We start from the raw sequence: 14,428 nt of genomic DNA, 5'->3' as shown, positions 1-14,428 counted from the left end.
ACAACTGTGTGCTTAGATGAAATGCACACAAATTCCTAGAAAGATACAAGCTATTGAAATTGACTCAAGAAGAAATAGAAAATCTGACTAGTTTGATAATCAAGTAAACTACCACCAAAGAAAAGCTCAAGAGATGTCTTCACAGGTGAATTCTGCCAAATGTTTAAATAATTAATACCAATCCTTCACAAACACTTCAAAAATAAATGAGAATTCTTCTCAATTCATTCTAAAAGTATGACCTTTACAGTAATATCATAATAAAACTACAGACTAATATCTCTTAGGAATATAAACACAAAAATACTCAACATACTAGCACATACAGCCAGCAATACATAAATCATATTATACACCAAAATAAGGTGGGATTTATCCCAGTGATGGAAGACTGATTCAACATATGAATATCAATCAATGCAATACACCATCTTAACAGAAAAAAGAACAAAAGCACATGATCATCTCAGTCGATCCAGAAAAGGCACTTGACAAATTCCAACACCTTTTCGTGATAATAACACACAATCAACCAGGAATGGATGGAACTTTCTGAAATCTAATAAAGGGCATCTGTGAAAACCCACAGCAAACATCAGACTTAATGGTAAAAGACTGAAAGCTTCCCCCTAATGTCAGGAAAAAGACAAGCATGCCTGCTCTCACCACCTGTATTCTGTGTTGAACTGAAGGTTCTAGACAGTGCAATTAGGCAAGAAAAAGGTATAACAGGCATTTAGATAGAAAGAAAGGGATAAAACTAATTCTATTTGCAGATGGCATGATCTCCCATACAGAAAATCCTAAATAATCTTGAAAAATTAGAATAAACAGGTTGAGCAAGGTTGTAGGATACACAAGTGATATACAAAAACCAACTGTGTTTCTATAAACCATCAGTGAACAATCTGAAAATAAAATTAGGTAAAAGATTACATTTACAATAGCATAAAAAAGACTAAAATACTTAGGAATGATTTTTAAAAAATGCAAGACTTATACACTGAAAACTACAAAACATTGCTGAAAGAAATTTGAAAATACCTAAATGAATGGAAAGACGTATGCATTCATGGATTGGAAAAATTAATATTGATAAAATGGTCATACTCCTGAAATTACCTAAAAACTTAATGCAATCCCTATTAAAACTGCAGTTGGCTTTTCTGCAGACATAGACAAGCTGGTCCTAAAATTCATATGAAATTGGAAGGGACCCTAAATAGCCAGAACAATGTTAAGAAAGAAGAATAAAGTTAGTAGATTAACACTTTCTTGTTTCGAAAATTGCATAGCTACAAAAATCAATACTATGTGGAATCAGCATAAGGTCAGACATATAGATCAATGGAAGAGAACACAAAATCCAGAAATAACCCCTTATATCTGAGGCCAGTTGATTTTTGACAAGGATTCCAAGACAATTCAATAGGACAAGAATAGGTTTTTTCAACAAATGGTGCTGAGGCAAATGGATTTCCACATAGAAAAAAAAAAAAAAAAGAAAAAGAAAGAAAAAAAGAAACGAGACCTTTACCTCACACCACATAAAAAAGCTTATTCAAAATGGATCAAAGACCTAAATGTAAGAGCTAAAAATGATAAAATTCTTAGAAGAAAGCATAGGCATAAATCTTCATAACCTTGAAATAGGTAATGGTTCATAGATACAACACCAAGAGCACCAAAACAAAAGAAAAATAAATAAATAGGACTTCATCAAAATAAAAAAATGTCAAAGGACAATATCAAGAAGGTGAAAAGCTGACACACGGAAGAGAAAATATTTGCAAGTAGCATTTTTTTAATGTTTATTTATTTTTGAGAGAGAGAGACACAGAGTATGAGCAGGAGAGGGGCAGAGAATCCGAAGACACAGAATCTGAAGAAGGCTCCAGGCTCTGAGCTGTCAGCACAGAGCCCAACTCAGGGTTCGAACTCACAAATGATGAGATCATGACCTGAACCGAAGTTGGAAGTTTAACTGACTGAACCACCCAGGCTCCCCGCAAGTAGCATATTTAATAAGGGACCATATCCAGAATATATAAAGAACTCTTACAACTCAATAATAAAAAGACAAATAATCAACTTAAAAAAGGGCAAGGTATCTGAATAGACATTTCTCCAAAGAGACATCCAGATGTCCAATAACCACATGGAAAGATGCTGAGCATCATTAGTTATCAGGGAAATGCAAGTCAAAACCATAATGAGATACCGCTTCACACACTCAAGAATTGCCACAAATGAAAAGCCAGTGTTGATGAGGACGTGAAAAGATCAGAAACTTCCTAAGCTGCTGTTGCAAATGCAAAATGGTGTGGCTACGTTAGAAAACAGTGTGGTAATTCCTCAAGTGATTAAACACAGAGTTAGAATATGACTCAGAAATCCCACTCCTATGTATCTATCCAAGAGGAATGAAAATGTATGCCCACAAAAACTTTTACACAAATGCTTACATCATCATTATTCATAATAGCCAAAAGGTGGAAACAAACCAAATGTCTATGGACTAATGAAAGGATACATAAAATGTGGTAATATTCATATAATGGAATGTGATGTGACCAGAAAGTACTGTTGTAAACTACAACATGGATGACCCTTAAAAACATTATGCTAAAAGAAAGAAGTCAGTCACAAAAGACTGTATGTTACATGATACCATTTATATAAAATGTGCAAAACAGGCGAATGTATAGAAATAGAAAGTAGATGAGTGGTTGCTTAGGGCTGGCAGGGATGAGTGGGTAGAGGGAAGGTGTAGCTAAGGGGCATGGGCTTTCTTTCTGAGGTGATGGGTTATGCACGTATCTGTGACTATACAACAACCCACTGAATTGTATGCTTTAAAAATGGGCGTCGTATGGCATATGAATAATGTCAATAAAACTGTTCCTTAAAAAAATAGGCTGGGGTGCCTGGGTGGCTCAGTTGTTTAAGCGTCAGGCTCTTGATTTCAGCTCAGATCATGATCTCACAGTTCCTGAGATCAAGCCCCGCATTTGGCTCTGTGCTGACACCGCAGAGCCTGCTTGGGATTCTCTCTCTCTCTCCCTCTCTCTCTGCCCCTCTTCCACTCTCTCTCTCAAAACAAACAAACAAACATTAAAAAAAAATAGGCTGATCTTGCCACAAATTATGTCTTCCATATTTGGAAAATGATAGGCCAAAGACATCGTGCCTACCCAACTGTCTGAAACCTGGAACCTAAATGTGGATGCAAACTGGCCATCTATGCTTTGGTTATTCTACCTCAAACAACCAGAATAAAGCCCTCCATCTGTATCCCATCACACAGCTCTCTTACAGCCATTATTCAGAGGTAATGACAAATACAAGAAAATACCCAGGGCAGGAATTGGTGGTGGGTGTGGGTGACATAGTCTAGCAAAACTTTTGAATTGTAAGAATAAAAAGATCTCACATGAATTCCAGATAGGGTACTTCCTAGAAAGATTTAAAACTCTGGTTTTTGGGCCATCTGGGTGGCTCAGTCGGTTAAGCACCTGACCTCGGCTCAGGTCATGATCCCCCGGTTTGTGGGTTCGAGCCCCACGTTGGGCTCTGTGCTCACAGCTCAGAGCCTGGAGCCTGCTTCGGATCCTGTCTCCCTCTCTCTACCCCTCCCCTGCTCGTGCTCTGTCTCCGTCTCTCTCTCTCTCTCAAAAGTACAGAAACATTAAAAACAACAACAACAAGGGGCGCCTGGGTGGCGCAGTCGGTTAAGCGTCCGACTTCAGCCAGGTCACGATCTCACGGTCCGGGAGTTCGAGCCCCGCGTCAGGCTCTGGGCTGATGGCTCAGAGCCTGGAGCCTGTTTCCGATTCTGTGTCTCCCTCTCTCTCTGCCCCTCCCCCGTTCATGCTCTGTCTCTCTCTGTCCCAAAAATAAATAAACGTTGAAAAACAACAACAACAACAACAACAACAAAAAAAAAGAAAATGGAGACTGGAGAGTATTTTTGAAAACCATTAAGAGCAAACCCTAATGAAATACTGGTATAGTTAGGAATAGTTAAGATTAAAGAAAGCTGTGGGTTAAACGTAAAGCTAAGGGACATCACCAAGATGGTGACAGGGGCTCTTCCCGAATTCACACTGCCTCACAGGAACAACTAACAGCTATTCAGGAATAAGACACCACTGAAAGAATCCTAAAAAACAGGTATGAGGCTGAAGCATCTCTCACCACAGAGACCAAGACAGGCTGCATTAGCTGGGTAAGAGAGGTGGCTGTGCATTGACCCCATTGCCCCTCCCCCAGGACAGGGCACCAGCACATGGAGACGTCTCCCCTGAGCCTCTAGTTTCTCCAGTGGGAAAAGTCAACCAGGGCCGCCCCCAGCCTCAGCATTGTGGGTTGCTTTGTGGGAGGCCCCACCATGATCTTGCCCTACAGGGACTGCAGGGGAGTCTCGGGGTGGGGTGGGCGCTCAACCACTGGAAATCTGACTGTGACAGAAAAGTTGGGGGGAGAGGAATTGCAAGAACCAGCACTTGAATCTTGGCAGACTGAGTTCTCACCTGCAGTGCCCAAGTGCTTAATCCCAACCAGCGGCTTTGCTCATCTGCAGAACCAAGTCAGGGGTGCGCTCTGGCCGGGGAACTCAGTGAGGTACAGATCTGCCTGGTTTCGATCCTCAACACAAGGAGTTCTGCCGGCCCCTAGAGCCTGGTTTGTCCACACCCGGGCAAGGAACTGAATCATACCCCACCCGCTGTGAAAGTGTATTCCAATCCCTTCTGACCAAAGCCTCCTGGAGGCTGTGTGGCCCATGAACCAAGAGGTGGGCAGGCGGAGCTGACGGCCCCCAAAGCAAAGCCAATACAGGTGTGCAGCATCTCCATACTACACACAGGCAGGGGGATTAATTCATTCCTGGCCTGGAGCCACGGGGGATCCTGTCTGGGAAAACAGAGTAACCTGGAGTGGCCCTGACCTTCCCACTCAGTCGATGGAGCTGAGACACAGCCCGGCACACTGTGGAGAGTGTCTTCAGGACTCATCAGACCAGAAGGGCTGGACATAACTCCTGGGAGCCATGACAACCCCACGGTACTCAGTCTGAGGGGTGGCAGGCAGGGCTGACAGTTTGCAGAACAAAGCCAATTGGCCCTGTGTCATCTGGGAGTGTGTGGTGCAGGTTGGTTTGAGTTAAGACAATAAACAAACAGTGTTACTGGCTTTAGAGCTCCTTTCCCCACTGTGCCCAGACAGGGGACCTTATTTATAGACCTGCTCATTGCAGCCTTCAGGCTGTCCCACCAGGGTACCTGGCCAGAGCATATGGGAGGCTGCATAGCCCATTCAACACCCCTCTGTACAGGGCACTTGAACAGAGAGCACAGCCATGGCTTCCCCCATCTGCAGAGTGAAACTGGTAGCCTCGCCTAACCAGCAATTCAGTGCACACTCTGGCTTGATTCAGATCTCCAAAGCTAGATGGGTTCTGGGTCCTATCTTGCTGCCCTCCCAGGGCAGGAAAGCTAATTTTCATAGCCTCAACTACTACTGAATATACTACCCAGTGCTGAGCATTTGTAAGCTAGACCAGGAAATCTAACCAACTGCTAAACCCATACTACGACCTCACTTGGGTAGTGAACCAAGCCAGTAATCCTATCCAACTGTTCTCAACTGGTGGCACACTCCCCTCTCCCTATTTTCAGAGCTCAAACATTGCCTTGTCCCCAAACAGACCAAATTAGTAGGTTCCACCTGCGCAAGAATATTACCAGTAGACCCACCCAGAATCCCCAACTGAGCTGACTGGTGAAGCTGACAGGTTTGCCAAAACAAAGCTATAAAGTCTGGAAGAGGAACTCTGTTAAATGTGCAGATACCAACATGAGGAATCAAGGATCATTTAAAAAATAAGGTAAACACAAGACCACCAAAGGAAACTAATAAAGCTCCAATAACTGATCCTAAAGAAATAGAACTCCATGAACTGTCAGAAAAAGAATTCAGAATAATCCTCTTAAGGAAGTTTAGTGAACTCCAAGAAAACAGACAGCTAAATGAAATTAGGAAAACGATGCATGAACAAAATGAGAAGTTTGACAAAAAAAATTACAACCATTAAAAAAAACCAGAAAAGGGGCACCTGGGTGGCTCAGTTGAATGTCTGACTTTGGCTCAGATCATGACCTCGCAGTTCGTGAGTTCAAGTCCCTCATCGGGCTCTGTGCTGACAGCTCGGAGCCTCGGGCCTGCTTTGGATTCTGTGTCCTCCCCTCTCTCTGCCCCTCCCCCACTCATGCTCTGTCTCTCCCTCAAAAATAAATAAACATTAACAAACAAACAAACAGAAAAACCCAACAGAAATCCTAGAATTGAAAAATACAATAACTGAACTGAAGAATTCAAGAGTTGCAAAAGTAGACTCGATCATGCAGACAAAAGAGTCAGTGATCTGGAGGACAGGACATTGGAAATTACTCACTTAGAGAAACAAAATGAAAAAAGAATGAAAAAGAGTGAAGAAAGCCTACAGGAATTATAGGACACCATGAAAAGAAACAATATTCACATTATGAGAATTCCAGAGGGAGAAAAAAAAAAGAGAAAGGTATAGAAAGTATATTTAAAACAATAATGGCTGGAAACTTCCCAAATCTGGGAAGAGAAATGGATGTCCAGGTGCATGATGTCCAAAATGCCACGGGGACACACTATAATTAAATTGTCAAATGTCAAAGACAAAGAATTTTAAGAGCAGCAAGAGACAAGGACAGACACATACAAAGGGACATCCAAAAGACCAGTAGCAGATTTCTCAACAGAAACTTTTTAGGCCAGGAGAGAATGGGATGACATGTTCAAAAGAGTAAAAGAAAAAAACTGTCAACCAAGCCTCTATCCTCAGTAAAGCCATCCTTTGCAAACAAAACAGGGATAAGTCTTTCCTGAACCAACAAAAGCTGACGGATTTCATTACCACCAGACCCATCTTACAAGAAATGCTAAAGGGAATTCTTTGAGTGGAAGTAAAAGCATGCTAATTAACATCATGAAAACATAAACATTGCTCAGCCATTCTCCTGAGATTATTTGACTCATGAATCATTTTGGTCTTGGCTCCCTAGACACGTTGCAGGTGAGTGAGAGAGCAACAAAGATCCCATCACTTGGGAAGATATTTACAAATACGACTTCTGGTTTCCAGCCTGACATGTAAAGAGCTGGGAAGTCATTGCTTCTGTACTCATAACAAGAAACAAACCTGAACAAACTGAAAAACAACAACTCTTAGATCCATCAGAATTGAGGTCACAGGGCAAACTGCCCTGAAAACGAGTCAGACAGATGGACCCAGATAATCAGAGCATACCAGGAACAAATCAGAGGCAGAAACCCACAGCTGGAGACAATATCAGCAGGAACATTTTAAACTACAAATGACTGTTCGAGGTTTGATGTAGACAATCTTGAGAATTAAACTTCTCTGAAGGGGGCACCTGGATGGCTCAGTTGGTCAAGTGTCTGACTCTTGAGCCAGCTTGGCTCAGGTCATGATCTTGCAGTTTGTGTGTTTGAGCCCTGCTTCCAGCTCTGGATTCTCTCTCCCCTTCTCTCTCTGCCCGTTTCCTGTTTGTGATCTCTTTCTCTCTCAAAAAATAAATAAATAAACATTAAAAAAAAGTCTCTAAGGGGGCCCAGTCCTCGAAGAGCTCCCACATTTTGTCCTACCAGTTCTTACAGTGAAGATCATACAGTGGTCTCCTAGTGCTTCTAATAGAAAGTGTGGAAATATAATCATTTTGAAATATGCTCAGAGCTCTCTGTTCTCTTTAATAAAGCCTGCCTTGAAAGGAAACTGTTTTACCTAACCCACTGGGGTTATACCAAAGCCAAACTGACCTGGAGATAGGAAAACACCCAACTGCAGCCACCTCTAGCCTTCCATGTGGGGGAAGGGAGATACCCAATTCAAGTTCACTAAAAGACACAGACCTAATCATAGGACTATAGAAGGCTTCTTCTCTCTACTCGCCTTACCACCACATCAGTAGAGTTCCTGTAAAAAAAAAAAAAAAAAAAAGGGATTACAACTAAGAAAAATTCAAATAACAAGTTGTGAGCTTCAGATCTGACTTGAGAAGTTTCTAGGGACACCAAAAAACAACAAAAGAGACAAAAACAAGGATATGAGAGAAGAGTTTAGCCTCTAAGACCAAAGCTATCGCAGGGTCAAAATGACCTAACTCCTAATCAGATAAACATAAAACTTCACACTAAAGATCTATCAACATCAGTTCCTTTTACCAGATGCATCACACCTGGTTTCAACAAAAAATTACAAGGCATGCTAAAGGGCAAAAAACATAATGTGATGAGACAAATCCAGCCTGAGACCTAGATTCATATATGGAAGATATTTTAGAATTATAAGACTGGTGATTTAAAATAACTATGATCAGGGGTGCCTGGGTGGCTCAGTTGGTTGAGTGTCCAACTTCGGCTCAGGTGATGATCTCACTCGTGGGTTCGAGCCCTGTATTGGGCTCTGTGCTGACAGCTCAGAGCCTGGAGCCTGCTTGGATTCTGTGTCTCCCTCTCTCCTGCCCATTCCCTGCTCATGCTCTGTTTGTCTCTCTCAAAATAAATATTAAAAAAAAAATTTAAATGATTAATATACTAAGGGTTTTAATGGAAAGAGTAGATGACATGAAAGAACAGATAGGTAATAGAGTGAAGGGAATGCCAATAAAGAAAAGGAAATGTTAGAAATAAAAAATACTGTATTTAAAACAAATTTTTTTTATTTTTTTTTAAAAAAGAAAAAATACTGTCACGTAAATGTAAAAATGTAGTTGATGAGGTCATCAGGAGACTGGATATGGCCAGTGAAACAATCAATGAGTAAAAACTTCCAAACCTGAAATATAAACAGAAAAAAAGAATGAAAAAGATGGAACATACTATGCTGAAACTATAATGGGAATAACAGGTGTAGAGATAAGAAAGAAACAGAAGAAATATTTGAGGAAATAATGACTGAGAATTTTCCAAAGTTAATGATGGCCACTAAACCACAGATGCAGCAAGCTCAGAAAACACTAACCATAATAAACACCAAAAACATCTATACCTAGGTATATATATCACACTCAAACTGCAGAAAATCAAAGATTAATTGAAAATCTTGAAGAAGAAAAGTTGTGCCTCTTTGCAGGTATTAACTATCTCAGACCGGGCACAGGAAAGAATGACTGAATAATGAACTTAGAAAATATATGATACATGAAATATGAAGCAGGTAATAAGGTGTCATAGGATCAAGTGCCCAACAGAAAGCAAGTGCATTAGGAGAACAGCGACTCAGCAAAATGTTGTATACAGCCATGGTCTAATAAATTAAGTGAAGTATGATATTTCCTTTGGCTGATGCACAGGATTTAGTTAAGGGTTGGTCAGAAATGTGGATATTCTAATTTTGTGTGTGTGTGTTTATTCATTTTTGAAAGACAGAGAGAGACAGAGACAGAGCACAAGCAGGGGTGGGGCAGAGAGGAAGAGGGACACAGAATCCAAAGCAGGATCCAGGCTCTGAGCTGTCAGCACCAGAGCCGGATGCAGGGCTCGAACTCACAAACCATGAGATCATGACCTGAGCTGAAGTTGGACACTCAACCAACTGAGCGACCCAGGCGCCCCAGAAATGTGGATATTCTAGAAGGGAGAGCTGCATGATGAATTTGCCAACCAATAAGTACGTGTTTTTTTTTTTTTTTTTTTCTGTTTTTTGCAAGATACTCATCAAAGTACAGAGGATCATAAAAATGCATCAGACATCGGCCCATTTTTAGTAACTTAAAATATATTGGGGGGTGCCGGGGTGGCTCAGTCAGTAGAGCATCTGACTTTGGCTCAGGTCATGTTCTCACGGTTCATGGGTTCGAGCCCCGCGTCGGGCTCTGTGCTGACAGCTCAGAGCCTGGAACCTGCTTCTGATTCTGTGTGTGTGTGTGTGTCTCTCTCTGTCCCTCCCCCCACTCACACTCTGTCTCTCTCTCTCTCAAAAATAAATGAACATTAAAAAAAAATCTATTGGGAGAGAAATGGGAGCCATCATATAAAAAGAGCACTCCATAGTTAGAGGTCTGGAATCACTTAAACTCCCTGAAATTCATCAGTTGTGTGGCTTGGGGAAATTATTTATTCTATTAGTGAACATTTATTTCTTTGTAAGTTAAAAGTAATTGCACATATCTCATGTGTGTTTTATGAGGATAACATGAAAGTATATGTAAAATTTTGAAAAAAAGTAAAAGCCAACCATATCACAAGAGATACACCTAAAACAGATACACCTAACACAGAACTCTTAAAAAAAAAAAATAGGACATCACTATGGAAAACAGTTTGGCAGCCCCTCAAAAAGTTAAACATAGAATTACCATATGATCTAGCAACTCCACCTCTAGGCACATACTCAAAGAATTGAAAGCAGGGACTCAAGCACGTACTTATATGCCAATATTCATAGCAGCATCATTCATAACAGACAAAGGTGGAAACAATCCCAAGTGTCCACTAACAGAGAAATGGATAAACAAAACACAGATATATATATACAATGGAATATTATCCAGCAATAAAAATAAATGAGATTTTGATATAGGCCACATCATGAATGACCTCTGAAAACATTATGCTAAGTGAAATAGATACAAAAGGACAAATATTTTATGATTCTGCTTATATGAGATACCAAGAAAAGGCAAATTCAGAGAGACAGAAGTAGAATAGAGGTTACAAGGGGCTAGAGGGAGGGGAGAATGGGGTATAGACTTCATTAAGTAGTGGGTATAGACTTTCTGCTTGGGATGATGAAAAAGTTCTATAAATGGATAGTAACATTATGAATGTACTTAATGCCAATGAATTGTATACCTATAAATGGCTAAAATGGTAAGTTTTATGTTATGTGTATTTTATTATAATAAAAAAATAGAGAATGAGATTTCAGGCATACTGAAACCCAAAGAAGACGAGTATGACAGTACTAATTTGACACCAAGCAGAACTGAAAATGGATCAAACAGAATAAAAAGTGCCATTGATGAAGTGCATAAAACACAAAGAACATATAATAACTACTATTAAATGTATACCTTCCCTCTGTGCAAATTAGTTCATCTAATCCTCCAACAAAGACTGTAGAAAAGTAAGTCTTACCACCCTAGGTTACAAAGAGGGAAATGAAGCTCAGAAAATTTAAGCAACTTGCCATGGTCACATAGGTAGAAAACAGTAGAGTGGACTTTTTTTTTTTTTTTTAAGATTTTATTTTTAAATAATCTCTACACCCAGTGTCAGGCTTGAACTTACAACCCTGAGATCAAGGGTAGCACGCTCCACCGACTGATACAGCCAGGTGCCCCTAGAGTGAACTTTTAATACATGAATAACACGGTATCAAAACACCCATAGGAAAATTTGCTTTAAAAAATGCACAGATCATTTTGCAAAACTAATCATTGTAAGACCATTTTAACACACCTATTTTGACCTGTTCATAAAACAGATCAAATACATAAGAAATAAATAAAATAGAAAAATGAATCATATGTTAAAAGTATATGTAATTTGGTGATAATATAATAAAATTTAAAAGTAATAAGGGGTGTGTGGGTGGCTCAGTCGGTTAAGCATCCAACTCTTGGTTTCGGCTCAGGTCATGATTTCACAGTTCATGCGATTGAGCCCTGTGTTGGGCTCTGTGGTGACAGTGTGGAGCCTTCTTGGAATTCTCTCTCTCTCCTTCTCTCTCTGCTCCGACCCTGCTCTCTTTCTCTCTCTCACTCTCTCTCTCTCTCTCAAAATAGATCAATAAACATTTTTTTAAAAAAGTAATAAGAAAATTTTGGTTAAAAGAACTCCCACCAAAGTCTCCCAAATAACAAATGGTTAAACAGAATATAACATCCTAATTATAATTATTTAGAAAAAAAATAGGAAAAAATGTAAGTCAATATTAAGATGCACCAAATTTCAGCTGCAACTTTCAACTGGCCTAAAGCTGCTTCTGTTTTGCTCATGGCCATATGGAAGGTCAAATAGCTGAATTCTATTTCATTTTTAGTCTTCCTTAAGAATGATCCATGACCATGTGACCAAAATTTCTAAGTAGCATGACATCAGTTTACAACAAGGCATGCCAGTCTAATTTATTGTTAATACTTAATGAAACATGGATGAAACTGCCCATATACTGTATAGGTTGAAATTCAGTCAGTTAAAATGTAGATGTGTATTTGCTATGCAAGAGTAAAATGTCTGCAAAAACTATTAATTTATGTACAAAAAACAACAGGGCTTTCAGTTAAATAAATAGTGAAAAAGACTGACAATTGAAGCAGAGCGTACCCTAAAGATAACTTCAGGAAAAACATTAATTCTTGTTTAGCCAACTTATTTTATAAAATCTTCAGTAATATAAGGCAGAATGATGGAGATTAGATCATAAACCTATTTTTTGTAGAATTGTTTGCTGTACTAGTATTTAGAATATTAAACTCCTAGAGACAAGAAGTAGAACATATATATATTGCATTCTGTTTAGGTCATAAGTCAAGAGAAAACCCCATCTGGCAATTCTTCACGTCTTGTCAGTGAATGTCCGCTTTGCCACCTCAGAATTTCACAAGGAGGAAAGACACCCAGATCATGTAAAATATCATCCATACTAAACCACATTTGAACCAGACATATTAAAGAATATAAAAAATGAAGACGAGAGTGTTAGACCAGAACAGAGCAACCCTCTAACTCTCTGTCTCTTTCCAGGCCTCATTTGAAAGTGAGTGTCCGTTTTGTCTTGAAAATGCATATTGCATTCACTCAGGAGCAAATCAGTGGCTGACAAGGCTGAGAAGCAATTGTGTTTCCACTCTAGTGTCAACATTAAAATTTATAATAATAAATTGGAAATAAATGAAAATCTTAAAATGCACAATTCAGGGAATTCTTATTTCCCCCAAGTTATTGCTTGTACACTCCTTCCCCATTCCCCTCCCCCACCCCCAAGACACAGGTCCCTTGCTGTGGCTATCAGGAGACCCTGGCCATCTCTTTTCTCTTTTTCTCCTCTATCTTTTCTCCAATGTGGCAACTGGGCAGGAAATTACTGGTTTGCCAGAAATGTCCTGGGGCAGTGCTCGCTACTGGGGAAAATGCTGTGTCTTCATCTCCTTTTCTTCTGGATCACTGGAGTAGGATGATGAGCTATTTGTTCTGGTCCTACACATTCTCGATGATCCAGGAGGCCTGACTGTGCAACGCAGACCCAATGTAGCCTACTGCCATTCAACTCTGCAGTGCCAAAGTAAAGTCCCAGCCGAAACTAGACTTGACTTTTCTCTGTGTCACTTTGCTATTGTTGCCCGTTCTTGTATTTCCCTTGGAGTCCCTTCAGAAAAGAGGACCGGGTAGGCCAAGACCGGATTTGGAGATTTCTGGGTTTCCTGGCCAAATAACATATTAAAACAATCAGAAAAACCAACGCCTTGGTTTTTTTTCTCAATTTCTAAAAATAACCAGAAAATCCTCTAAAATTATAAGAGGAGTCTCTATATAACTGCATGCTTACACGTTCAATAAACCTGTTGAGAGTGAAAAAATTTCTGGAAAAAAAGGTGATCCAAATTGATGAAGTTTTGAAAAGAATAAATATCATGTAAAGAATTTAGAACGTCATCACATAATCCTTCCAATTGTCTCTGACATTTCTACTGGTGCATTTCTTCCAACTGATAAAGAAAAAAACTCTGTAGTATAGAAGTATTCTCTTGGGGCAGCTGGGTGGCTCAGCTAAAGGTTAAGCATCTGACTCTTGATTTCAGCTCAGCTCATGATATAATGGTCCAGAGATTGAGCCCTGTGTTGGGCTCCATACTGAGCATGGCCTGCCTATGATTCATTCATTCGTATTCTCTCTCTCTCTCTTTCTCTCTTTCTCTCCCCATCCCCGTCTCCTGCCCCTGTCCTTATAAGTAGTAAAGACCCAACTCTGAAGCTCTAGAGAGTCAAAAATCCCTCAGCAAGCAGAAGTTTTGATTAACCAGTCACTCTTCTGAGGGAGAAGTCACACTTCTAAGGAAGTTTTAGTCTCAGAATGAGAATCTATATTCAGAATGTCATATTTAGTGCAGTTCTAAGACATAAGACACTCAAACCTTTGTAGAATGCTCATGGAAATAAGAAAGTAATGCACCCAAGAAAGGAATCATCTCCTCTCCGATAGAAGAACAAGGAAAATTTAGGGCACACTAAAATGGAATGCAAACAGAAGAAGTCCCCAGAAAATGAAAGCCTGATGTTCAAATGCCAGATATCTAATCTCTAGCAAAGGAATCCAGCCATTGCAGAATGCTTAAAGCAATGGAAGCTGCAGTGTGGGGCTGCCTTGGGA

At 39.9% G+C, this 14,428-nt stretch overlaps 1 long non-coding RNA gene across 1 annotated transcript in view; it reads right to left on the bottom strand.

Annotated features, from left to right (window-relative positions):
* The window catches only part of LOC123608061, a 32,033-nt gene extending 24,018 nt beyond the window's left edge, over positions 1 to 8,015 (bottom strand). Inside the window, exon 1 of the long non-coding RNA XR_006717068.1 lies at positions 7,966 to 8,015. This is a non-coding gene — a long non-coding RNA (uncharacterized LOC123608061). The remainder of the gene's footprint in view (positions 1 to 7,965) is intronic.
* Between the last annotated feature and the right edge of the window lie 6,413 nt (positions 8,016 to 14,428).

The sequence above is a fragment of the Leopardus geoffroyi genome, chromosome B2 (genome assembly GCF_018350155.1).
Source record: "Leopardus geoffroyi isolate Oge1 chromosome B2, O.geoffroyi_Oge1_pat1.0, whole genome shotgun sequence".
In the NCBI taxonomy this organism is placed as follows: Eukaryota; Metazoa; Chordata; class Mammalia; order Carnivora; family Felidae; genus Leopardus; species Leopardus geoffroyi.
Note: the sequence above shows the minus strand (reverse complement) of the source record. Positions and strands in the feature narration are given on the sequence as shown.